At 54.3% G+C, this 8,221-nt stretch overlaps 1 long non-coding RNA gene across 2 annotated transcripts; it reads right to left on the bottom strand.

Moving 5' to 3' along the window:
- Positions 1–2,912: 2,912 nt before the first annotated feature.
- On the bottom strand, positions 2,913–4,360 carry LOC139044815 (uncharacterized). Of its 2 annotated transcripts, none has more exons than XR_011502077.1 (3): positions 4,160–4,360; positions 3,417–3,645; positions 2,913–3,121 (listed from the first exon to the last, which is right to left on the bottom strand). It is a non-coding gene; the product is annotated as an uncharacterized lncRNA (long non-coding RNA). The 2 variants fall into 2 exon arrangements; XR_011502078.1 differs by having other exon boundaries at positions 2,913–3,117.
- Positions 4,361–8,221: the final 3,861 nt, after the last annotated feature.

Genomic DNA, 8,221 nt, shown 5'->3' with positions numbered 1-8,221 from the left:
TTTCTGTGAGTTAGGGGGAGGTCTCTTTGTGGCCAGATGGTGTGTCTATGAAGTCAAGTAAAGTCTCTGTGAGGTAGGAGAGGTCTCTGTGAAGTCAAGGATGTCTCTGTGAAGTAAGGGATATCTCTGTGAGGTCAGAGGGGCTGTCTCTCAGGTCAGGGTAGGTCTGTGAGGACAGAGATGTGTCTCTGATGGTAGGCGAGGTCTCTGTGAGAGAAGGGAGGCCTATCTGATGTCTGGGGAGATTTCTGTGAGATCTGGGTGTTTCTCAGATGGCAGAGAGGTCTCTGTGAGGTCAGGAGAGACCTCTGTGATTTCAAGGAGGTCTCTGTGAGATCAGAGGTCTCTGTGAGATTAGATCTTGTCACAGTGAGGTCAGAGAGCATGTTGTGATGTCAGGGGAGGTCTCTGTGAAGTCAGACCAAGTTCTGTGTGGCAAGATCAGCTCTCTGTGAGGTCAGAGTGGGTATCTGTGAGGTCATGGGAGGTCTCTGAGATCAAGGAGATCTCTGTGAGTTCAGGCAGGCCTCTGTGAGTTCAGGGGATGTCTATGTGACATCAGGGGAGGTCTCTATGAGATAAAAGTGGGTCTCGATAGGTCAGGGAAGGTCTCTGTGAGATCAGAGGGTGTCTTTCTGAGGTCAGGAGCGGTCCTCAAAGACAGGGAGGTATCTGTGATGTCAGGCAAGGTCTCTGTGAGACAGGGGAGGTCTATTCCAGGTCAGGGGAGGTTTCTGTGAGATCAGAGAATGTCTCAGAGGGCAGGGAGGTCTCTGTGTGTTCAGAGAATGTCTCTGTGAGGTTGGAGAGGTCTCTTTGAGGATAAAGATGGTCTCTTTGAGGTCACTGGAGGTCTCTGTGAGGTCACATGAGGTCTCTGTGAGGTCAGAGTGGTCTCTGTGACATCACTGGATGTCTCTGTGACCTCACACAGGTCTCTTTGATGTCAGGGAGGTGTCTTTGAGATCAGAGAGGTCTCTTTGTGCTCACTTGATGTCTCTGAGTTCAGTGGAGGTCTCTGATGCCACTGAGGTCTCTGAGGTCAGGGAGGTCTCTGTGAGCTCAGGGGAGGTATCTGTGCAGTCAGGGGAGGTCTTTTAGGTCAGGGAGTTCTCTTTTAGGTCAGGGGAGTTCTCTCTGAGGTCAAAGTGGTCTATCTGAGTTCGCAGGAGGTCTCTGCTAGCCCAGAGGACATCACTGTGAGGTGATGTGAGGTCTCTGTGTCATCTGAGGGAGTCTCTATGAGGTGTGGGGAGGTCTCTGTGAGGTCAAAGGGTTTCTCAGTGAGGTCACGGGAGGTCTTTGTGAGGGCACAGTTGGTCTCTGTGAGGTTAGGGAGGTCTCTTGATGTGAGATGGGGTCTCAGCAAGGTCATGGAGGTCTCTGTGAGATCAGGGGATGTCTCCGTGTGTCAGAGCGGGTCATCATCAGGGCAAGGGAGGTATGTGTATGGTCAGAGGGGCTATCTGCAAGGTCAGAGGAGGCCTCAGTGAAGTCAGAGGGCTCTCTGTGAGGTCAGGGGAGGTCTCTGTGTGGTCAGAGCAGACCTCTGTGAGATCAAGGAGGTCTCTGTGAGGTCAGGGGGGTCTCTGTTTGGTTAGAGGGGGTCACTGTGAGGTCAGGAAGGACTTTGTGATGTCAAAGGTGGTCCCTGTGATGTCAGAGGAAGTCTCTGTGGGGTCTCTTTGAGGTCAGGGTGTGTCTTTATGAAACCAGAGGATGAGTTTGTGAGGTCAGATGGCATCTCTTTGAGAACAGAGGAGGTCTCTGTGAGGCCAAATGGGGTCTCTGTGAAGTCAGGGGAGGTCCCTGTGAGGTCACAGTAGGTCTCTGAGGTCAGCTAACGTCTCTTTGATGTCAGAGGAAGTCTTTGTGATTTCAGAGGAGTTCTCTGTGTGGTCACAGGAGGTCCCTATGAGATCAGGGATGTCTCTGGGGTCAGGGAGGTCTTTGAGTTCAGGGGAGGAATCTATGATGTCAGGGGATGTTTCTGTGTCATCACCAGGGTTCTCTTTGAGGTCAGAGAAGGGGTCACTGTAGTCAGAGGTGGTCTCTGAGGTCACTTGACATCTCTATGAGATCAGATGGGGTGATCTCTATGAGATCTGTGATGTTGGACATCTCTGTGAGGTCAGGGGGATGTCTCTGTGAGGTCAGAGGGGGTCTCTATGAGTTCAGCGGAGGATGTGACATCAGAGTAGGTCTCTTTGAGGTCATAGGAGGGCCCTTTGAGGACAGAAAGGGGTCTCTGTGAGGTCTTGGTAGGTCTCTGTGAGGTGAGAGGGTTTCTTTGTGAGGTCAGGGGAGATCCAGGTGAGGTCAGATGGGGTGTCTCTGAGGTCAGGCGAGGGCTCTGTGAGGTCAGGAGAGGTCTCTCTGAGTTCAGAGGGCATCTCTTAGATTAGGGGAGGTCTCTGTGAGGTACGAAGATCCCTCTCCCCACCACTGCCGAGACAATCAACCTCCCTTGGGACGCAGGGCATGGCTAGCAAGGACCCAGATGAAGCAGGCACTACCTCCCATGTCGGGCACATGACACACCCAGGGGCTCCCTCTCCCAGCAGGGCCAGTGACACCTCCCAGAAAACCTTCAGGACTCAGGGCCCTTTTCTCTGTCCTTGCCCCACTGACAGAGTCTTGGCCCAAATGAGTGGGACAGTCAGCCTCCTTTGGGTATATCAGGCAAGCCCTAGGGTGGTCTCCCTCCGCCCCTCCTCGGTGGACTCAGGGAGTGGGCCAGGAGAGGGCTTCTCTCAGCCCTTCTTGTCAGGTATCTCCCAAGGGGAGCACCCTAGGCGGAAGGAATGCGGGCTTTCCTCAGTCCAGAGTGGAGGATGGGAACCGCTGATAGGAGAGCATGCCTGTGGGTTTCCCCTTCGTTCCCTGGGTGGCATGCCTGTGTTGCCACACTCCTTTGGCAAGCCTTTCTCAGCCTTCTGACTTGACACAGCTTTCCCAACTCCTGGGGAAGAAAGGTTCATTTGTGATGAGAGGCTGTGTTTTTTCCAGCAATAAGTGAGGATGGGGATGAACCAGCTGGCACAGGGAGTCTTGCTGCCCTTCTGGGTCAGTTGGGAGCAAACAGGGCCAGAAAACCTCTTCCAAGGAGGAAAGCAGCTACCTGAGCAGAGAGGGGAAAGGGTCATGAGAAGCCCTGAAGGAAGTGGGAACCCCAGCTCCCTGGCAGCTGCACGGGGCCTCCGCCAGAGGGCGCCCCCACCCCGCCAGATCCCCCCCACCCAGTGCGGGGCTCCCAGTGAGGCCAGAGGCCGGATTCCTCCCCCCACCCCTCCCTCCCACCCGTGCATGCACAGTGGGAGGAATGGTCCTCAGGCCAGGGAGCAGGGCTCCCACAGTCGTGAGAGTCAGTCAGAACCCTAGGTCAGGTCGGGGAGGTAGAGAGGCCATGGGTGCACCTGCCCTCCTCTCCTCAGGTCCCCAAGATTCTGGATGCCCACGTGGCAGCCCACGAAGCCAACGTCCAGCCGTCCCTACAGGTTTTTCTCCCACCGCTGCCCTACAAGGCGCAGGGAAGGCCAGACAGGGTGCTGAAAGGCAGTTTCCAGGCGTCATCCGTGGCCTCCAACCTGGATCTGGGTGCAGGAGGATAGCATCCGACGGGGAAGGCGGGGCGTGACACAATCCCTGCGAAAGATCCCCGAGGGCTGCTCCTGGTGAGGATGATGCTGGCCACCACCCATCTCGACCCTGAGGCGGCTCCCTCCCCTAGACTTGGCCAGAGGTGGCCCGTTCCATAAGGCCACCACCCAGGGATCTCTGACTCTCCCAGGGAAGCCCAGGCAACTGTGGAACGCCCCCATCACCGCAGGCATCCCTCAGGCCAAGGCCAAGACTAAGTCTGGCATCCTCCCTGGGGAGCCCAGGCAGGGCACTAAGGACCCGGGTGCGGCGGGCAGCAGCTCCCAGGTCGGGCACACCAGAATTCCAGCAGCTTCTACCTCTGATAGAGCTGATGACCCTTCACCGAAAACTTTCTGGACCCAGGGCTCTTTCCTTCCTAGCAGTCCCATGGACACCGTCTTGGCTCGAGGGGCTGCGTTGGCTGGCCCTCTTTGGGAAAGTCGGCAAGTTATAGGGTTCTCCTCTCCCTCTGCCCCAGAGTGGCATGTGGGTGGGTCCTCCCAGTGCAAGCACTTACCTGGGGGGATGCCCCATCCGTTACGTAGGTGGCCAGTCTGCTGTGCCGCTCTTCTTTGCAAGGAGCTCCAGGCCTTCTGACAGACTAGGCACAGTCTTCCCTCCTCCTGGGGTAGAAATGTTCAAAGGTGAACTAGGGTCCACCTTTCCTTCTCCTGTTTCTCACCTCCCCTTCTGACCTTCGGCTCAGGTGGCTGCTGGCCTTCTCACGGGGAGGCCTTCTGACCCTGTTTTCCAACAACGACTAGGGGAGGACACCCAGGCTGTCTCTCTGCCAGCTGGCTCATTCCAGGCCTCAGTGACTGGTAGAAAAATCACAGCCCCACATCACAAATGAACCCTTTGACTCCAGGAGGAGGAAAGGCCCTGTCTATTCAGAAGTCCCAGAATGCCTTGCTCAGTAGTGTGGCAAGGCAGACAGGCCACCTAGGGAGCAAACCAGGAGCCCTCCATGCAAGCTCTTCCCTCAGCAGGACTCACCCTCAGCTCCAGGAGTCAGACAAGCCTGATGTCCTGCTGCCTGGGGCACTACCCTTGCCAGAAATCCTAGAATAAGGGCGGAGAGACACCTTCTCCTGGCTCTTTCCCTGAGTGCACAGCCACAAGGCACAGGGGGAGGCGCACTCTGGCTTGCCTGCTTTCCTTCAGCTGTGTTTCACATCCCCTTCCCCCGTTCCGCTCAGGTCACTGCTGCCTCCTTGGAAGAGATTTTCCAGCCCTGTTTGCTCACATCTGACCCAGAAGGGCAGCAAGACTCTCCCTGTGCCAGCTGGTTCATCCCCATCCTCACTTATTGCTGGAAAAAACACAGCCTCTCATCACGAATGAACCTTTCTTCCCCAGGAGTTGGAAAGGCTGTGTCAAGTCAGAAGGCTGAGAAAGGCTTGCCAAAGGAGTGTGGCAGCACAGGCATGCCACCCAGGGAATGAAGGGGAAACCCACAGGCATGCTCTCCTATCAGCGGTTCCCACCCTCCACTCTGGACTGAGGAAAGCCTGCATTGCTGCTGCCTAGGGTGCTCCCCTTGGGAGATACCTGACAAGAAGGGCTGAGAGAAGCCCTCTCCTGGCCCACTCCCTGAGTCTACCGAGGAGGGGCAGAGGGAGACCACCCTAAGGCTTGCCTGATATACCCAAAGGAGGCTGACTGTCCCACTCATTTGGGCCAAGACTCTGTCAGTGGGGCAAGGACAGAGGAAAGGGCCCTGAGTCCTGAAGGTTTTCTGGAAGGTGTCATTGCCCCTGTTTTGGGAGGAAGCTCCTGTGCATGTCATGTGCCTGACATGGGAGGTAGCACCAGCTTCATCCGGGTCCTTGCCGACCATGTCCTTCCTCCTGAGGGAGGTTGATTGTCTCGGCAGTGGTGGGGAGAAGGATGTGAGTGGTGAGACAGGCCTTCCATCATTTCCTGTGTTGCCCTGGGAGGAGCTGGGTACCCCAGGTTTTGGGACCAGGGAACGGGCTGCCTCTGGCCTGGTCTTGGAAGGACTGTCTTGTGGTCCAGAGATTGTCAGTTGCCATGACCATACACTGGAATGGGACTCAGGGATCCTCACCACCCATGCCTCAGTGGATTTCATCCTGCCTCATGCCCCCCTTCCCCATGAAACCAGGTCTGGTTCAGAGGCCACAGATGTGACCTGGGGACCCAGCTTTCACCGCTCTATTGGGCCTATGCTGAGATATTATTGGCAGTGGTGAGAGAAAGGGTGGGGGAGGTGGCAGTGGCTGCTTTGGTGGGGTGTGGAGGTGGCTGTAATCCAGACACCTGGCATCTTGGGAATCTGAGGAGAGTGTCATGGACCACTCACACCATCCCCAAGTCCCTGACCTTTCCCAAAGTTCCTGCTGACTCTCACCCCTTTAGGAGCCCTCTTGCCTTTATTTAAGCCCATCACTCCAACTACACACGCCTTGTGACTGGTGCCTGTGGCCTCGCAGTGACCCTCACGATGGCTGAGTATCGGGTCAGCAGGGCTCTGATGGTGTGGGGCACACTCTTCCAGTGATCATTTGCCAGTGAAGGCAGTGGTCCCCATTTCCCTCAGCTGTGCCTCACATCCCCTTCTACTTTTCCAAGGGCCCATTTGCATTGTTTGGCAGTGGTGGTTTTCTCACCCTCTTTGCCTGCAACAGACCGCAGAGTCAGTCAAGCTGTCCCTCTGCCTGATGGTTCATTCCAGGCCTCATTTGTTCTTCTGACAGACACTGCCTCTCATCACAAATGAATCTTTTGACACCCAGAGAGGGAAAGACTTCGTCAAGTCACAAGGCCGAGAACAGCTTGCCAAAGGAGTGTGACCACACAAGGCAGACACCCTAGGGAACAGACAGGGAACTCATCAGGCATGCCCTTCCATCAGCAGGTACTGCCCTCAACTCTGGAGTCAGGAAAGCCATGCTCTCCTATTCCCTAAGGCACTAACCTTGTGAGAAATCTGTGACTGTGAGCTGATACTGGCCCTCCCCTGGCCCTCTCCGTGAGTGCATACATGCGGGGCAGTAGGAGAGGAGCACCCTGCAGCTTGCCTGCTTTGTCCAAAGGAGGCCAGCTGTCCCAGCCACCTGGGTCAAGTGATAAATGTCAGTTATAAAACCCAGTGGGGGCTATGACAGATGCAGCTGTGGGATGGGGAGATAGTATTATCCTGTGGGCTTGAGGCTTGGTCATCAGCCATGCTGAAAGGTCAGAGGGGCCTGAGACTTTTTTGCGTGGTGAAACTGACATGTAAAGCAGAGGAAAGTTGCGGCTGATTTGGGGAAGTTGGTTGAGCACCCTTGAGGACCCCTGCGGTGGGAGAACCTGGGCATGGAAGACTGTGTAAATAGGCTGCACTGGGAAGCACTGTGATAAGAAGAGGTGTCTCTGATCACTGATCTGAGAGGTGACATTTCCAGGTAAAGCTAGAGTCTGGGGGCCACCCCTCAAGACCACCGGGTTTAGGAATTTGAGATTCAGAGACAGGCAGAGCTAAGTTTAAGTTCTGGCTCTGTCATTTTCTAGCCTCATGATTTTGTCATTTTAATCAAGCTTTCTGAACCTAGCTCATGTCACTTATAAAATGAATAACTTGTCTATAACTAGCAGGGTTATGGTAGAGGTTAAAGAAGCAAATACATGTAAATCCCCATCGCAGGGTTTCAATTAAAGCTACGAGAAATGTTTTCTCTTTTTGGGACCTCCAGGGTCAAAGTGTTTTAAGCCATCCTTGTTCCTGACACATTATCAGTATTTGACCTTGCAGTAGTTAATGATTAATATTGATTTAGGGCCAGCCCCGTGGCCAGGTGGTTAAGTTTGTGTGCTCCACTTCAGTGACCCAGGATTTCACCGGTTTGGATCCTGGACACGGAGATGGCACTGCTCATCAAGCCATGCTGAGGTGGCGTCCCACATAGCACAAGCAAAGGCACCCACCACTAGAACATACAACTACATACTGGGGGGCTTTGGGGAGAAGAAGAAGATTGGCAACAGATGTTAGCTCCAGTGCCAATCTTTTAAAAAAATATTGATTTAGGTGGTACTTTATAGTTTACAAATATATATGTATATACGTAAATTGTGAGGTGAAGAATGTTTCTGCCAATGCTAATGACTAAGACGGAACTCTAGCTAGCATTTAACTAAGATATCTGCAGGAGTCAACTCAATTCCCCCAAATTAAACTCCTGCACTCTCTGTTTGCTCCGCCTGTCTGCCCTGTGGGGACTGTGGGACACAACTAGACTTGTGATGCGTGCACTCCTCCTTCTTCCCTGGGTGAGAGGGGTTAGTGCCTGACTTGTGTAATGAGAGTCACTGACATGAGTCCTTAGATCGTTCTACTCACCACTAAAAAGATACTACAGGGGCCGGCCCGGTGGCGCAGAGGTTAAGTTCGCACATTCTGCTTTGACAGCCCAGGGTTTGCTGGTTTGGATCCCGGGTGCGGACAGGGCACTGCTTGGCAAGCCATGCTGTGGGAGGTGTCCCACATATTAACTAGATGAAGGTGGTCATGGATGTTAGCTCAGGGCCAGTCTTCCTCAGCAAAAAGAGGAGGATTGGCAGCAGATGTTAG

Source organism: Equus asinus, chromosome 3 (genome assembly GCF_041296235.1).
Source record: "Equus asinus isolate D_3611 breed Donkey chromosome 3, EquAss-T2T_v2, whole genome shotgun sequence".
Lineage (NCBI taxonomy): Eukaryota > Metazoa > Chordata > Mammalia > Perissodactyla > Equidae > Equus > Equus asinus.
This window is presented reverse-complemented; position numbering and strand designations above follow the sequence as displayed.